Here is a 19,324-nt window from a genome sequence, read left to right as displayed (position 1 = left end):
CTTTGGCCCACAATGTTGTGCTGTACCAGCTAACCATTGAAACAGTCATCACTGCTGCTGATCCAGGAGCTTGTTGGTTGCAGCCCACAGCCTCAGCTCAGCACAGAGATGTGTAAACTTCCCAGAGCAGCGACTGAGCGCTGGCCCATCCTTTGCCTCTGGCCCTGACATCTTGACCTTTTCAATTTGGCCTGGTGCTTAAATCAGCCAAATCTTGGGTCAATCCTCACTCTCGGACCCAGGCCGAGCTACTTCGATATGTTCTCGGACCTGGGCCCTGCCGCCTCGATTCTGCCTGTACCTAAACTTTCCAATTTGAACTGGTGCTTAAATCCATCAGACGTTGCGTCTTTCCTCATTTTTGGGCCTGTGCCTGGGCCTGGGTCCCACCACCTCGACTATGGGTTATTAGGTTAATTGGTCATATGGGTGTAACTGAACGGAATGAACGTTGGCAGGAAGGGCCTGTTACTGCGCTGCGTCTATAAATAATTATGTTATCAAATAAACCAGACACTATAAAATTATTCATTAGGGCTTGCAATATCTCAGTAGGCCCCAACCTTACCTCTGTGACAAAGGAGGTATATTCATTTGTGATTCCAGGTAACCATGGAGACATACAGCAAGGAAACAGGTTATTCAGCCTAACTGCAGCTCGCTAACCAAGAGGCCCATCTTCACCTGACCCATTTGCCTGCATCAACCAATAACCTTCTAAGCCTTTTCTGTCCGTGTACTTGCCAAAGCGCCTTATAAATGTTGTCATGCACCTGACTCAACCGCCTCCTCTGGCAGCTCATTCCATATAGAGCAAGACTGAAAGGGCTACAAGGAGACAACATGAGCTTGTTAGCCAGTGGCTTCTCCTTGTTCTCTAAGCTCCACACAGTGATGCCAAGTTTACATCTTGTTGGACTCACAGAGTCATACAGCTTGGGAACAGGCCCTTCGGCCCAGCTGGTCCATGCTGACCAAGATGCCCACCCAGGCTCATATCATATGCCAGTATTTGGCCCATCAGCTTCTGAGCCTTTCCTGTCCATTTACCTGCCCAAAGGAGAGGGAAATCCCTGGTCTCAAACATCTGCTGCCTTGCGGCTATTCCCACTGATGGAGAAGGCTTCAGGAGAAAGCTCTGAGAGAAAAATTTGGAGCTGGAGTCCTTAAGGCAGTCCTACATTGAGTTCAACACTGACTGGCAACTCCTTGATTCCACTGGTACCAAACTGTATCAGTTTCTCCCGTTCCTATCGATTCATCAGCTCCATGGAGGGGGGGCCTACTGGAGGGACACCAGCTTGCTCTCCATATTGGTCTTTCCTGGCTTATGTCTAGACTTCGACGCACCAGCCATGGTTGAACCCGATCAACGGAGGGCTGCTACTTGTCCAAGTACCTTTTAAATGTTGTACCTGCCTCAACCACTTTCTCCAGCAGTACTGAACACCTCCTGCATGAAGACATTACCCTTAAACCCTTTAAAATCTTTCACTTCATGTCTTAAACCTGTGCCCTCCAGTTTCTGGGAAAAAAAAGGACAGTGTGCGTTCACCCTATCTGCGCCCCTCACAGTTTTATATACCTCTACAAAGCCACCCCATAGACCCTTACGCTCAAGCGAATGAAGTCCTAACCTGCCCAACCTCTTCCAATAAGTCAGGCCTTCGAGTCCCGACAACACCCTGTTAAAGGCAAGTCTCCTATTTGGACTTAAAATCAAATACCTCAGCTAACAATCCAACATGGTTTTAAACTGAAGGTCTTTTCTTTCAGCGCAATATTCCAAAGCCAAGCAGAGCTATTCTTCCAACTGGAAAGACTGAATAGGTTAGGACTGTATTCTTTAGAATGTACCGTAGAAGACTGAGGGGAGATTTGATAGAAGTTTACAAAATTATGAGGGTATAGACAGGGTAAATGCCAACAGGCTTTTTCAACTGAGGTTGGATGGGACTGCAACCAGAGGTCATGGGTTCAGGGTGAAAGGTGAGAAGTTCAAGAGGAACATGAAGGGAAACTTCTTCACTCACTGGGTTGTGGGAGTGTGGAATGAGCTGTATGCAAGTGGTCCATGTGAGCTCAATTTCAATGTTTAAGAGAAGTTTGGATAGATACATGGATGATAGAGGTACAGGTCAATGGGAGTGGGCAGTTTAAATGGTTTTGGCATGAACTTGATGGGGCGAGGGGTCTGTTTCTGTGATTCTACTAATCTGTGAGTAATATTTACCTCTCAATTAATGTCAATAATAATTTCTTTCCTGGTTATTTCTGTGCATCAGTTTCATAGCAGTGACTACATTGACAAGGTATTTCACTGACTTTGGAAAGGAGCTGTGGGAATGTAAGCCCTTCTTTACATATTTTTAACTCAAACAACTGTAATTGCGTGTTGAGAAGATGGTAATGTTTGCAACGGAAACGTCGGCAGCTTTTCCCAGTTCTCAGCTTGCTCTAAATCCCGAGTGCATCATTAATCTTCAACCTGGCAGGACAAGATTCCTGAGCTGCAGAAACTTGCTCAGAGTTTCCTGTTGACAGACAGAACACGTCGGGTGTGACTTACAGAGACCTGGCCCCTTGGCTGAGTTGAGATCAGGAACTGGAACTGCAGTTGGCTTGTTATTGTTCAAAGTTCAAAGTTTAAAGTCTGCTGTGTTTCCAGTATATTCTGTTCTTATTTCGGATCCCCAAGGTGATAGTCTCTTCATTTTCCCATTGTTAATTTCTGACTGCCTGTCACTTTTGGGGAGCCCTGACAGCATAGCAGTTAGCGCATCACTATTGTGCTCAGGGTGTCAGAGTTTGGAGTTCAATTTGAGCATCCTCTGTCAGAAAGTTTGTCTGTTCCTTCCCATTTGTGCTTGGGTTTCCTCCGGGTGCTCCAGTCCTGACAAAGGGTCTCGGCCTAAAGTGTCGACTGCTTACTCTTTTCCGTAGATGCTGCCTGACCTGCTGAGCTCTCCCAGCGTTCTGTGTGTTGTTTGTGATTTACTAGCTACATGTATGTGGCTAAGACTTTTGCACATTTCTGTACGTTGAAATGTACAGTGAATTGCGCCGTTCTGCATTAACAACCAGTGCAGTCCAAGGGTGTGCTGGCGGCAGCCCACAGGTATTGCCGTGCTTCTGACATCAATATAGCATATCCACAACTTACTACCCTAACCGTATGTCTTTGGAATTTGGGAGGAAACCAGATCTCCCAGAGGAAACCCACACCGTCACAGGGAGAACTTAGAAATTCCATACAGACAACAGTGGTAACTGAACCCCGATCTAACAGCTGGTGCATGTAACAGCTGTAGAGAAAGTGTAATGCAGGTACGCAATAACGTGCTAGATCATAGGTAGTATGATTTGATATGAAACTGCAGTTGATAAATTGAGAGGTCAAGATTGCAACTTATCGTCTGATAAAAGCTGTCCTTCGGTCTGGTGGTAGGTGCTGATTCCCTTCATCAGGACTGGAGAGGAAGGGGGAAGAAGCCAGAATAAGGAGGTGTGGGGGAGAAGCTGGCAGGTGATAAGTGAGACCAGGTGAGTGGGTCTGAGGAGCTGATATTAACTGGGTAACCTCAAACCTGATGGCATGAACATCAACTTCTCTAACTTCTGCTAAGTTCTCCCCATTCCCTCCTCTTTTTCCTCCATTCCCCATTCTGATTATCCTCACACTCGTTCTCTTCTCCTCACCTGCCCACCACCTCCCTCTGGGTCCCCTCCTCATATGCTTTTTCCTGTCCAAACAGATTCCTTCTTCTTCAGACCTTTACCTTTCCCACCTATCACCTCCCAGCTTCCCACTTCATCCCCCCCCACTTTCCCTCTCAACTGGTCTCAACTATCACCTGCCAACTTGTATTCCTCTGCCTCCACCCACCTTTATGTTCTGCCCTCTGCCCCCTTCCTTTCCAGTCCTGATGCAGGGTCTCAGCTTGAAACATTGACTGTTTATTCATTTCTGTAGATGGTGCCTGACCTGCTGAGTTTCTCCAGCATTTTGTGTGTGTTGCTCAATATTTCCAGCATTGCAAAATCTCTCGTGTTGATGATCCCCAGTTCTGTGTCCTCTGCATTCTCAGTGTTGATGCAGAGTTTCAATTTAAAACATCAAAGATTCTATTCGTCCCACAGATGATGTTTGACCCATTGTGTTTCCCTTTAGCCATTTCTTCAGCCAGAGGCTGGTGAATCTGTGGAATTCATTCCCACAGATGTCTGTGGAGGCCAAGTAATTGGATATATTTAAAACAGAGGTTGATAGGTTCCTGTTTAGTAAGAGCGTCAAAGGTTATGGGGAGAAGGCAGGAGAATGGAGTTGAGAAGGATGATCAGCAATAATCAAATGGCATAATTCTGCTTCAATAGTGCTGTGTAAAAGTCTTTGGCAGATATATCTAGCTAAGGTGCCAGAGACTTTTGCGCAGTACTGTATTTGTCAACAGGGAGTGGAGAGCAAATTTGTAAAACCAGTGGAAGCAAAGAGTATACGGAATGGCAAGGGTGGAGTGCCGTGGGAGGGATATAGGACACATGGCAGAGAAGGAGTGCCAGGGGCATGGCTTGGCATAGGTACAGATACGGTCAATTGATTCCAAACAATTGGTTTATTGATCATTACAGAAAAATGTCTCTCTTCCCTCCCCTTTCCCCAACCATGATTCCCCTCTCCATGCCTCCTTCCCACTCTCAGTCCACAATAGAGACCCATATCAGAATCAGGTTTATCATCACTTATTTACGTCATGAAATTGCTTTTTCAGCATTACAGTGCAATACATAAAATTACTACAGTACTGTGCAAAAGCCTTAGTCTCCTTAGCTATATAAATGTGCCCAAGACCTTTGCACAGTACTGTATGTCTCATGGTCTTCCTCCAGCAGGTTGTGTATTGCTCCAGATTCCTGTGTTTATCTCTCAGAATGTGTTGTGATCATTTTAGTGACCTGACTTCCTTCATTGCCACAATGACTCCACTTTGAAAATGACTTAATTGGCTGTAAAGCAATTTAGAACCTCCCAAAACTTCCCTTAGCAACGTGAGACTTCCTTATCTCAAAACTTTGCTTTGCAAATTGAATGTACAGTTTGCAAATGCATAATTACAGAGCTCAATTTAGTTCAGGTGGAATACGTCCCTTAAGTTCACATTCAAATTCAAGTTTATTGTCATTCAGCCAGATTCATGTATACGGCTAAATGAAACCGTTCCTCTGGGGCCAAGGAGTTCATATAATCACACAACACATATAGTTACGATCCAGCACTCAGAGCCACAAAGTAATATTAGCACAAATCCCTGAGTGACATGGCTTGAAGACTGACAGGTTGACATAAAGTGTGAGGTGCATTTTACTGGCAACACATACAAAATGCTGGAGGAGCTCAGCAGGTCAGGCAGCATCTATGGAGAAGAGTAAACCGTCAACATTTCAAGCCGAGACCCCTCTGAGAATGAAGGGGGAAGATGCCAGAATAAATAGGTGGTGGAAGGGGAAGGAGGCTATCCAATATTACTGGCGTTATTATAATATAGGTGCCACATGACTGTAGCAGTTAGCATGAGGCTATTACAGCTTGCAGCATTCTGGCATTTGGATTTCAATTATGACACAATCTGTAAAGAGTTTGTATGTTCTCCCTGTGACCATGTGGGTTTCCTCCACAAGCTCGGTTTTCTCCCACAGTCTAAAGACGTACCAGTAAGTAAGTCAATTTGTCATCATAAGGTGTCCTGTGATTAAGCCATGGTTAAATAAGTGGGTCACTGGGCAGTGTGGGTCCTTGGGCTTGACGGGCCTGTTGCACACGGTATCTCTAAATCAAGCAGTCGTATATAAAAAGTTACCAGTGCGGGTTGAGAGCACGTCTGTGGGAGGGAGGGTGCGGCACAAGGCGGCTTAGCACTGTATAAGAGTACACAATGTGTATTTCCCAATGGTGTACTGACGAATGAAGCAATACACAGTAACGTAACAGAAGGATATTGCAGTTGCCTTTCGACATCTAACACACAGATAGTTTAGGAAGTGGTGGGTAGATGGACCGTGTCAGTGTGTTGTTAATCAGTACCTCTTAGGTTAAGGATTTCACTAGTAAGACAAACGTTTATTGCCTGTTGCTTCCTGCCCTCAAGAAGGTGATGATCGTAGCTACTATCAGCCACATTCCCTCTAATTTTTTTTTACAGATGTGTGGACCAACCATTGCTCTGACCAGGAAATTTTTACACAGCCTAAAAACTGTGCTGCACGTTAATTCCTTTATTTGTAATATGCACATTAAATAAACATTGGCAAAAGTAAAATGTTTATACTAGATGGTGTCAGCGTTCAGCAGGCCAGTGGTTCATTAACAATGAGCTACTGACTTCCATTCTGTGTTTATTGTTACAATTTTGCAATGGACAAAGGATGAATGGATAAGGGAGTTGTGTAGGGAGTGATCCCTGTGGAAAGTAGGAAGTCCCTCTTTGTTGATCTTCCTCCTAGTACTTATCCTTGCAAGCTGAACAAGTGCTACACCTTCCCCTACACCTCCTCCCTCACAACCATTCAGAGCCCCAAACTGTCCTTCAGGTGAGATGACTCCTCACCTGTGACTTTGTTGGGGGTCATCTACTGTGTCTGGTGCTCCTGGTATGGCCTCCTGTATACTGGTGAGACTCAACGTAGATTGGAGGACTACCTAGCACCTACGCTCCATCCATCAGAAGAAGCAGGATCTCCCAGTGACCAACCATTTCAATACCACTTACCATTCCCATTCTGACACGCCAGTCCATGGCCTCCTCTGCTGTCACGATGAGGCTATGCTCCGGTTGGAGGAGCAACACCTTATATTCTGTCTGGTTAGCCTCCAACCCGATGGCATGAGCGTCGATTTCTCGAACTTCCGATAATACCCCAGCCCCACTTCACCAGTCCCCCATCCCCTTTTCCCACTCTTACCTTATTGCCCATCGCCTCCCTCTGGTGCTCCTCCCCACTTTTCTTTCTTCCATGGCTTCTGTCCTCTTCTATCAGACTCTCCCTTTTCCAGCCTTGTATGTCTTTCTCCAATCAACTTCCCAGTTCTTTACTTCATCCGTCCCCCTCCCAGTTTCACCTTCACCTTGTGTTTCTCTCTCCCCTCCCCCCCCCACCTTTTAAACTTGCTCCTCAATTTTTTTCTCCAGTCCTGCCAGAGGATCTCGGCCCAAAACACCGACTGTACTTTTTTCCACAGATGCTGCCTGGTCTGCTGAGTTCCTCCAGCATTTTGTGTCTATTCTGATTGTAACTAGCTGGCGGGGAGGTGGGTGGTTATTCATACGGCAGTATTCCACAGACCCCAGCCCTCCACCATCAGATTTCTGAACGGTCCATTAACACATGGACACTACCTCATTTACCTTTTATTTTACACTATTTATCTGTTTTGCAATTCATAATAATTTTACATTTTTGTACTGGTAAGCAACAAATTTCAGACCATATAAGGCAGTAAGTATAACCCTGACCTGATTCCTATCCCGCCCTTAGATTCACAGTTGCAACGATAAATCTCTATCTCCTCAAGATCAGAAATACTGATGTTGTCTTTTTCAAGTGCAAAAAATGGGGAACTGAGCTGTCACAAAGACAGCTCATACTGAAAACACCCGCAGTGTAAATCGCAGGATGAGACAGCTCACGTGGTTATTTGTACGGGTGATAAATCACCTCTGAAAGCACAAGGCTTCTGCAGAGCTTCCAATTCAGAGTCTAATGGAACACGCTCCACTTGTCTGGATGAGTTCATTTGAGACTCAAGGTTGTTTAATGTCATCTCCAGTACACAAAGTGTAAAGGGCAATAGACTGTTTATCCATAGACCATAAGACATAGGAGCTGAATCAGGCTATTTGGTCCATCCAATTTGTTCAAACATTCAATCATGGCTGATCTTTTTCTCCCTCCTCCTCACCCCCCACTCCCCCGGCATTCTTCCTGTAATCTTTGATGCCGTGGCCAATCAAGAACCTATCAATCTCTGCCTTAAATGAATGCTAACATTCCATTTGCCTTCCTCACCACCAACTCAACACCCAATGACCTGGCCTTCACAGCTGCCTGTGGTAACAAATTCCATAAATTCGCCATCCTCTGGCTGAAGGAATTTCTCCACATCTCTATATTAAATAAGACCGTAAGACCATAAGAAATAGGAGCAGAATTAGGTCATCTGGCCCATCGAGCCTGTTCCTCCATTCAATCATGGCTGATCCTTTTTTTAACTCCTCCTCAACCCCAGTTCCTGGCCTTCTCCCTGTAACTTTTGATGTCACGTCCAATTAAGAACCCTTCAATCTCTGCCTTAAATACACCCAAAGACCTGGTCTCCACACCTACACGTGGCAACAAATTCACCACCCTTTGACTAAAGAAATTTCTCCACATCTCTGTTTTGAAAGGGCGCCCCTCTATCCTGAGTCTGTGCCCTCTTGTCCTAAACTCTCTCATCACAGGAAACATCCTTTCCACATTTACTCTGTCTAGGCCTTTCAACATCTGAAAGGCTTCTGAATTCCAGACCCAGAGCCATCAAAAATTCCTCGTATGATAACCCTTTAATTCCTGAAATCATCCATTTGAACCTCCTCTGGACCCTCTCCAATGCCAGCACATCTTTTCTAAGATGAGGGCCCCAAAACTGTTCACAATACTCAAGGTGAAGCCTCACCAGTGCCTTATAAAGCCTCAGCATCACATCCTTGCTCTTGTATTCTAGACCTCTTGAAATGAATGCTAACATGGCATTTGCCTTTTTCATCACCGACTCAACCTGCAAGTTAACCTTCAGGGTGTTCTGCACAAGTCTCCCAAGTCCCTTTGCATCTCAGATTTTTGGATTTTCTCCGTTTAGAAAATAGTCTGCACATTTATTTCTACTACCAAAGTGTATGACCATGCATTTTCCAACATTGTATTTCATTTGTCACTCTCTTGCCCATTCTCCTAATCTGGCTAAGTCCTTCTGCATCCTACCTGTTTCCTCAACACTACCTGCCCCTCCACCAATCTTCATATCATCTGCAAACTTGGCAACAAAGCCATCTATTCCATCATCTAAATCATATATGTCAAACTCAAGGCCCACGGGCCAAATCCGGCCCGCGGTGGAATTATCTTTGGCCCACGAGATAATATCTAATTACTATTAAAGCTGGCCCCAGTAATCGAAGCGCCTATGGCGTATGATATGGCTAATGCTGAGTTTATTCAGGTACCAGGTTTTCAGGGTTTTTAGTGTTTATTCGGCAGTCTTGCTCGGCAGTCTTCTTCATAAGAAACAGAATTTGTAAAGGGAAACACTTTGTAGTTATAGCAGAGACTGAGACACATGAGAGCAGGCTGAAAAAACGGAGGCAACGAAAGCTGCGTTCGCACGCATCCGACTGATCCGGCCCACATGAAGCTGCATTTTGCTCAATCCGGCCCGTGACCTAAAATGAGTTTGACACCCCTGATCTAAATCATTTATATACAGCATAAAAAGAAGTGGTCCCAACACCGACCCCTGCAGAACACCACTAATCACTGGCAGCCAACCAGAAAAGGATCCTTTTTATTCCCACTTGCTGTCTCCTACCAACCAGCCAATGCTCTAACCATGCCAGTAACTTTCCTGTAATACCATGGGCTCTTAACTTGGTAAGCAGCCTCATGTGTGGCATCTTGTCAAAGACCTTCTGAAAATCCAAATATACAACATCCACGGTATCCCCTTTATCTATCCTACAAACTTTGTACTTGTAACCTCCTCAAAGAATTCCAACAGGTCCATCAGGCAAGATTTTCCCTTAAAGAAACCACGCTGACTTTGTCCGATCTTGTCCTGTGTCACCAAATACTCCATAACCTCATTTCTTGACAATTGATTCAACATCTTCGCAACCACTAAGGTCAGGCTAACTGGTCTATAATTTCCTTTCTGCTGCCTTCCTCCTTTCTTAAAGAGTGAAGTGACATTTTCAGTTTTCCAGTCCTCTGGCACCATGCCAGAGTCCAATGATTGTTGAAAGAAAAAATAGATGTTCCTCTATCCTGAGGCTGTGCCCTCTTGTCCTAGACTCCCCCACCATGGGAAACATCATTTACACATCTGCTCTGTCTAGGCCTTTCAACATTCAAAAGGTTTCAATGATTCTGAGAACTTGCCTTACAGAGAGTCTTTGAAAATGAGTCTGTAGATTTTATAGTCAGTTCAGAGCAGTGGTGAATAAAGGTTTCAATGCCAGTTCACGAGTCTGACAGTTGTGGGATAATAACTGTTCCGGAACCTGGTGGTGTGAGGCCTAAGGCTTCTGTACTGCTTCTAAATTTCAGCAAGTACAGACCCAGAGACATCGTATGATAACGCTTTCTTTCCTGGAATCATCCTTGTGAACCTCCTCTGAACCCTCTCCAATTCCAGCACATCTTTTCTTAGATGAGGAACCCAAGACTGTTAACAATACTCAAGGTGAGGCCTCACCACTGCCTTATAAAGCCTCAGCATCACATCCCTGCTCTTGTATTCTAGACCTCTTGAAATGAACGCTAACATTACCATTGCATTCCTCACCACCAACTCAACCTGCAAGTTAACCTTTAGGGTGTTCTGCACAAGGACTCCCAAGTCCCTTTGCATCTCAGATTTTTGGATTTTCTCCATTTAGAAAATAGTCCGCACATTAATTTGTTCTACAAAAGTGCACGACCATGCATTTTCCAACTTTGTATTTCATTTGCCACTTTCTTGTCCATTCTCCTCATCTGTCTAAGTCCTTCTGCAGCATACTTCAACACTTCCTGCCCCTCCACCACTCTTTGTATCATCAAAAAACTTGGCAACAAAACTATCTATTCCATCATCAAAATCATTTATATACGGCGTTAAAAGAAACTGTCCCAACACTGAACCCTGTGGAACACCACTAGTCACTGGCACCCAACCAGAAAAAGAACCTTTCATTCCCACTCGCTGCCTCCTACCAACCAGCCAATGCTCTAACCATGCCAGTAACTTTCCTGTAATACCATGGGCTCTTAACTTGGTAAGCAGCCTCATGTGTGGCATCTTGTCAAAGACCTTCTGAAAATCCAAATATACAACATCCACGGTATCCCCTTTATCTATCCTACAAACTTTGTACTTGTAACCTCCTCAAAGAATTCCAACAGGTCCATCAGGCAAGATTTTCCCTTAAAGAAACCACGCTGACTTTGTCCGATCTTGTCCTGTGTCACCAAATACTCCATAACCTCATTTCTTGACAATTGATTCAACATCTTCGCAACCACTAAGGTCAGGCTAACTGGTCTATAATTTCCTTTCTGCTGCTTTCCTCCTTTCCTAAAGAGTAGAGTAACATTTGCAATTTTCTAGTCCTCTGGAACGATACCAGAGTCCAATGATTATTGAAAAATCTTTTCTAAAGCCTCCACGATCTCTACCGCTACCTCTTTCAGAACCCTAGGGTGCAGTTCATCTGGTTCTGGATGACTTATGTACCTTTAGGTCTTTCAGCTTTTTAAACACTTTCTCCCCTGTAATAGTAACTGCACTCACTTCTCTTCCCTCACACCTTTCAATACCTGGCATGCTGCTAGTGTCTTCCACAGTGAAAACTGATGCAAAAAAATATTCATTTAGTTCATCCTTATCCCCCGTTAGAATTTCTCCAGCCTCATTTTCTAGCGGTCCTATATCCACTCTCATCTCTCTTTTATTTTTTACATACTTGAAAAATCTTTTTCTATCCACCTTGATATTGTTTGCTAGCTTGCTTTCATATTTCATCTTTTCGCTCCTAATGATTCTTTTAGTTGCTTTCTGTAGGTTTTTAAAAGCTTCCCAATCGTCTATCTTCCTACTGTTTTTTGGTTCATTGCATGCCCTCTCTTTTGCTTTTAGATTAGCTTTGACTTCCCTTGTCAGCCACCGTTGTACTATTTTGCCATTTGAGCATTCTTATTTATTTTTTTTGCTTTTGGAATGCATCAATCCTGCACCTTCCTTATTTTTCCCAGAAACTCAAGCCATTGCTGCTCTGCTGTCATCCCTGCCAGCATCTCTTTCCAATTTACTTTGGCCAATTCCCCCCCCCTCATACCACTGTAATTTCCTTTACTCCACTAAAATACTGCTATGTCAGACTTTGCTCTCTCCCTATCAACTTTCAAGTTGAACTCAATCATATTGTGATCACTGCCCTGCTAAGGGTTCCTTTACCTTAAGCTCCCTAATCAACTCCGGTTCATTACATAACACCCAATCCAGTGTAGCTGATCCCTGAGTAGGCTCAATGACAAGCTGCCCTAAAAAGCTATCTCATAGGCATTCAACAAATCCACTCTCTTGAGATCCATTACCAACCTGATTTTCTCTCTCTACCTGCTTGTTAAAATCTCCCATAAATATCACAACATTGCCCTTTTGACACACCTTTTCTATTCCCCATTGAAATCTGTAGTCTACATCCCAGCTAATGTTTGGAGACCCGTATAAAACTGCCATCAGCATTCTTTCACCCTTGCATTTTCTTAAGTGTATCCACAAGGATTCAACATCTTTTGATCCTATGTCACATCTTTCTAATGATTTGATGCCATTCTTTACCAGCAGAGCCACACCATCCCCTCTGCCTACTTTCCTATCCCTCTGATACAATGTGTAACCTCGGAAATTCAGGTCCCAACTGCAACCATCCTTCAGTCACGATTCAGTGATGGCCGCAGCATCATACCTGACAATCTGTAAAAGTTCAACAAGATCATCCACCTTATTTCTTATACTCCATGCATTGAGATACAACATTTTGAGTACTATCTTTGTTGCCCTTTTTGATTCTGCATCCCTCATGCACTAATACTCACCCTGCTGGCTGCAATTCCATCCTGTCATCTGCTTGCCCTTCCTGACAGTCTGACTGCATGCTATCTTTGCTTTTTTCCCATCCGTCCTATCCTGAGTCTCTTCACTCCAGTTCCCATACCCCTGCCAAATTAGATTAAACCCTTCTCAACATCTCTAACAAAATTGCCCGTGAGAATATTGGTCCCCCTTGGGTTCGGGTGCAATCCGTCCCTCTTGTACAGGTCACACTTCCCCCAGAAAAGATCCCAATGATCCAAGAACCTGAAGCCCTGCCCCCTGTACCAGCTTCTCGGCCACGCATTTACCTGCCAAATCTGTCTCTACCATCACTGGTACGTGGCACAGATAGCAATCCAGAAATTACTACCCTCAAGGTCCTGCTTCTCAGCTTTCTGCCTAGCTCTCTAAATTATCTCTTCAGGACCTCTTTGCTTTTCCTTCCTATGTCATTGGTACCAATATGTACCAAGACATCTGGCTGCTCTCCCTCCCTCTCCGAAATGCTGTGGACACAATCTGAGCCATCCCTGACCCTGGCACCTGGGAGGCAACATACCATCTAGGTGTCCCATTCACATTCACAGATCTCCTGTCTGTACCTCTGATTGTTGAGTCCCCTATCTGCCCTCTTCTCCCTCTTTCCCTCCTGCACCATGGATCCATGGTCAGTGCCAGTAACCTGGTCTCTGTGGCATTTCCCTGGAAGGTCATCCCCCACAACAGTGTCTAAAATGGTATATTTGTTATTGAGGGGAATGGCCATGGGGTGCTCTGTGCTTCTGCCTCTTCACCATCCCATTTCTTCACTGACAGTCACCCAGCTACCTGCCTCCTGTAACTTAGGGGTGATTACTTCCCTGTAACCCCTGTCGATGATGTCCTCACCCTCCTATACAAGCCGAAGGTCATCTAGCTGCTGCTCCAGATCCCCAACACGGCCTTCAAGGAGCTACAGCTGGATACACTTCACGCAGATGTACTTCCCTACGAGACTCAGGGTCTCCCAGGACTCCAACATCCGGCATGAAGAACACACAGCGGCCATTTAAACTACACCCCTGACACAGTAAGAAAAACGGGAAACTTAACAGAAACTTACCCAGAGCCAATGTCTCTTCCGAGCCAAAGCCTGACAATCCCACTCTCTTCCATAGTTGCTGTTCGGCCTGCTGGGCTCCTCCAGCATTATTTTGTGCGTTGCTTTGAAATAATTGTTATTCCAGAACCAATGCTAAACAAAAAAAACACACAATAAGATAAAACAACTTGAAATATTTTTTAAAACTGCACAAGATACCTTATATACATAGATTGATTACATGGCCATAAAGTGATGCTAGGCACAGGAGTGTCTGTATTCTGTAACTCTGACAGGAAATGATAAAGTAGTGGTGGTTGGGAGTGTAGAGGGTGGTGGAGATGTTGATCAGCCTTACTGTTTAGGGGAACTAACAGTTTTTGAGTCTGGCGGCCCCGGCATGGTGTCCTCCCAACGGGAGTGGGACAAAGAGTCCATGAGCAGGGTGGGTGGGATCCTTCATGATGTTACTGGCCCTTTTCCAGCACCTTTCTGTGTATATGTAAACAGATCTCGAGAAGTTGCACACCACCTAGAACAAAGCAGCCTACTCACTCGGCATCCTATCCCCCACCTCAGAATCAGAATCACTGACATACTGTATGTCATGAAACGTGTTGTTTTGTGACAGCAGTCCAGTGCTAGACATTTAAAAAATGCTGTAAGTTACAATAAATAAATAATGCGAAAGAGGAATAGTGAGATAGTTCATGGACTATTTGGAAATCAGGTGATAGGCTGGAGGATGCTGCTCCTGAATCATTGAGTGTGGGGTAGTAATGACGGTAGTGCTGAGAAGTGGGCAAGTCCTGGACAGTGAGGGTCGTTAATGATGGACGCCCCTTCTTGAGACATCACCCTTTGACGATGTTCTTGATGGTGGGGAAGGCTGTGCACAAGATGGAGCTGGTTGAGTAAACAACCCTCTGAAGACTCTTCTGATCCTGTTCATTGAAGATTCCAAACCAGGCAGAGATGCAACCAGTCAGAAGGCTTTCCAAGGTACAATCATTCCCTCCTACACTGGCACACCGAGGTGTGTACCGGCTACAAGATGCCCTACAGTTACCCAGCCAGACTGCTGCAGCAACATCTCCCAAACCCATGACCTCTACTACTGAGAAGACAAGGACAGCAGGGGCAGGGGACCACCACCACCAGCAGGTTCCCCCAAGTCACACACCTTCCTAGCTTGAAGATGTACCTCTGGTCCTTCATTGTGACTAAGTCACAGAGTGGGGAACTTACTCCCTAACAGCACCGTGGAAGCATCTTCATCAGAAAGACCACAGTGATTTAAGAAGGCAGATCACTCCACCTTCCCATGGGCAATTAGGGATAGACAACAAGTGCTGACCTTGCCCCTGACACACCCCTATCCCTAAATAAATAAGCTTATAGCATGAACCTCATGTCAGTAGTAGAGACACTAATGGAGATGATTCTTCAGGATAGGATACATGAGCATCTGGAGAAGCATGGTATAATTAGTCCAGTCAGCATGGTTTTGTGCAATGCAGGGCATGTCTGGCTAATTTGACTTGAGCTTTTTAAGGAGATGGTAAAGGTGATTGACAAAGGTAGAACTGTGGAGGTTGGCTACATAGATTTTAGTAAGGCATTGGACAAGGTCCCACATAGTAGGCTCATTCAGAAAAGTAGGATGGTGGGATTCATGGTGACTTTGTTGATTGGATCTAAAATTGGCTTGCCCAGAAAAGGCAGAGGGTGGTGGGGTTGAGATACATCTCTACAAAAGGAGGTGCAAGGTGCTCCTTCCCTCCATTAGCCTGTGGGTCACCCTTGGGCAAGGTGCAGCACCTGTTTAACCCCCACAATCAGGGTTATGTGAAGCCATGGGAGCAGGTGGTGGATGGTCGTATGAGCAGCTGGTGCATGTCACAAGTCCTGGTTGTGTGACCACTGACGCCAGACAGATGACCTCTGAAGAGTATAGATAATGGCTGGGGTAAGCCACTGCCCAGAAGAAGCTAATGGCAAACAACTTCTGTAGAAAAATTTGCCAAGAACAATCGTAGTCATGGATAGAGGAGGAAGACAATGATTGCCTACGTCGTATGACAAGGCACTTAATGATAATGATGATGACAAAAAACAGTGATGATGGGTTTTATTCTGGGTAGAGGTCTGTGACGAGTAGTGTTCCACAGGGACTCGCACTGGTCCTCTACTGTTTGTCAAACATGTAGATTACTTGGATGAAAATTTGATGGGGTGGGTGAGCAAGTCTGTAGATGAAACAAAGATTGTGGGCATTGTGGATTGCATTGAGTATTGCCAATGGATACGGTGGAATATAGATCAGTTGCAAATACGGACAAGGAAATGACAGTTGGAGTTTAATTCATGCAGATGTGAGGTGTTACACTTTGGAATTTCTGACAGAAAGGGGCTGTACACAGTTAATGACAGGAGCCTTAGCAACACTGATGAGCAGAGGGATCTTGGATTCCAGGTATATGGCTCACTAAAAGTGGCCGTATTGGTTGATGAGGTGGTAGAGCTGCATATTGAGAGTCTGCCTGGCCTGTGTAAAACAACTATCATACCAAAAGCCCAGTTAGTATTGTTGCAGAATAGTTGGCAAGGACAGAAAACTGTTACTGGTAATTGGTTTCTTGCTGCCACACATACCCGGCTACAGTGAAAAGCTGCTCCTCCATACTCACAAACACAGGATATTCTGCAAATGCTGGAAACCCAGAGCAACACACACTAATCACTGGAGGGACACAGCAGGTAAGGCAGCATCTAGGGAGAGGAATAAAGAATCAAAACTTCACAGATGAGTTCTTCCAGCATTTTGTGTGTTGTCTTGTATACAGATTAAACCACTACACAGTGCTCATCGCTCATTACACAGTGCACTTCTCATTGTTACCATCAGGAAGGAGGTATAGAAGCCTGGAGGCAGACATTCAGTGATTCAGGAACAGCTTCTTCCCCTCTGCCATCCGATTCCTAAATGGACATTAAACCCATGAACACTACCTCACCTTTTTATATTACTTCTGTTTTGCCCTACTTTAATCTAATTAATATACATATATATGTACTTACTGTAATTGATTTACTTTTTTTCGTTCTATATTATCATGTATTGTATTGAACTGCTGTTGCTAAGTTACCAAACTTCACGACACATGTCAGTGAGAAAAAACCCCGATTCTGATTCTGCAACAAGGCAAAACAAGGTAAAATAAGAACAGAATGCAGAATAAAGTGTAATAGCTACAGAGAAGGTGCAGTGCAGGTACACAATAAGGTGCAAAGTTACAATGTGAGGTCAAGAGTGCAATTTCTCATAGTAGGGGACTATTTAATAATCTTATAACAGTGTTGTAGAAGCAAATCCCTATTAAATCTCTCCCCTCTCACCTTAAACTTATGCCTTCTCGTTCCTTATTTTCCAACCCATGGATAAAGACTAAACACATTCTGTGGTTAAGAAGGTGTATAGTGTATTGGCCTTCATCAATCGTGGAATTGAATTTAGGAGCCAAGAGGTAATGTTGCAGCTATATAGGACCCTGGTCAGACCCCACTTGGAGGACTGTGCTCAGTTCTGGTTGTCTCACTACAGGAAGGATGTGGAAGCCATAGAAAGGGTGCAGAGGAGATTTACAGGGATGTTGCCTGGATTGGGGAGCATGCCTTATGAGGACAGGTTGAGTGAACTCGGCCTTTTCTCCTTGGAGCGACAGAAGATGAGAGGTGACCTGATAGAGGTGTATAAGATGATGAGAGGCATTGATCATGGGGATAGTCAGAAGCTTTCTCCCAGGGCTGAAATGGTTGCCACAAGAGGACACAGGTTTAAGGTGCTGGGGAGTAGCTACAGAGGAGATGTCAGGGGGTAAGTTTTTTTACTCAGAGAGTGGTGAGTGTGTGGAATGGGCTGCTGGCAACGGTGGTGGAGGTGGATACGATAGGGTCTTTTAAGAAACTTTTAGATAGGTACATGGAGCTTAGTAAAATAGAGGGCTATAGGTAAGCCTAGTAATCTCTACAGTAGGGACATGTTTGGCACAACTTTGTGGGCCGAATGGCCTGTATTGTGCTGTAGGTTTTCTATGTTTCTACAAGATTTTATACCCTCTATAAAACCTTTCTGTATTAGGGAACCATCTAATAGACATAGCAGTGTGATAACTGTCTCTGAGCCTGGTGGATCGTGCTTCCAGGCTTTTGTATCTTCTGCCCGAGGGGAGGAGAGAATGTCCAGGGTGGGTGGAGTCTTTGATGATGCTGGCTGCTTTACTGGTGCAGTGAGAGGTGTAGACAGAGTTCATGGACGGCAGAAGAATTTACAGCAATGCTTCTTTAACCCACTGTGTTTACAGATTACCTTAAATAAAGAAAGCTCAGTTTTTGCAGTCAATCGTTAACAGATTCTGTTTTATCAGAGACACTCTAAAGATTCTGCAGACAAAGTGCATTAAATGCTGGAGGAACTCAGCAGGAGGAATGAGGAAATGAGGAAAGAGGAAATGAGGAAGGAGGAAATGAGGAAAAAATAGTCGTCGTTTCGGGCTGAGCCCTTCATCAAGACGCGAAAGGAAAGGGGGGGGGGGGGTAGAGACCAGAATGAGACAGTGGGGGAGGGAAGAGAGTAGAATTTAGCAGGTGATAGGTGAGACCAGGTGAGGGGTAAGGAAGGTGGATGTGGAAGGGGGAGGATGAAGTGGGAAGGTGGGGGGGGGGGTGATAGGAGGAAACGGTATAGGGCTGACGGAGGAGGAATCTGATAGGAGAGTGGACCATGATAAAAGGTGCTAGAAGAGAGGCATCAGGGGTAGGTGATAGGCAAGTGAGAGGAAGAGAAAGGGTAAGGGGGGCAGAATGAAGAATGGAAAAGGAGAAAGGGGAGGACAAATTACCAAGAAATTGATTTTAGAGTTTCTGCAGATGCTGGAAATCTTGAGCAACACACACAAAATGTTGGAGGAACTCAGCAGGCAGCATCTATGCAGGGGAATGGACAGCCAATTATCAGATTTCAATCCCAGTGTTAAAGCTTCCCTGGCAAAAGAGAAATAAGGAAGTAAGCACCTGAGAAGAGAGGGTTAACAGGAATGTGTCCTCCAACTCACAGAGCACTCCTCTTCCATGGGAATATTTGGATAGTGACTCCAGTGAGGGGGACCCTGGGGCAGGGAAATGGCCGTGTGTGGCGGCTGGGCTAGAGTTTACATATGCTTCTAATTACAAAGGGCTGCTAACTCAACAACAATGCCCCCCCCCCCCACTTCCCAGCAGCTCCAACACTGGCACCGGGATCCTCTCCTCTGCTCAGATCAGCCTGTACAACAGCAAACACGTCATTGGGGAATCTT

This window comes from Hemitrygon akajei, chromosome 14, assembly GCF_048418815.1.
Source record: "Hemitrygon akajei chromosome 14, sHemAka1.3, whole genome shotgun sequence".
In the NCBI taxonomy this organism is placed as follows: domain Eukaryota; kingdom Metazoa; phylum Chordata; class Chondrichthyes; order Myliobatiformes; family Dasyatidae; genus Hemitrygon; species Hemitrygon akajei.
This window is presented reverse-complemented; position numbering follows the sequence as displayed.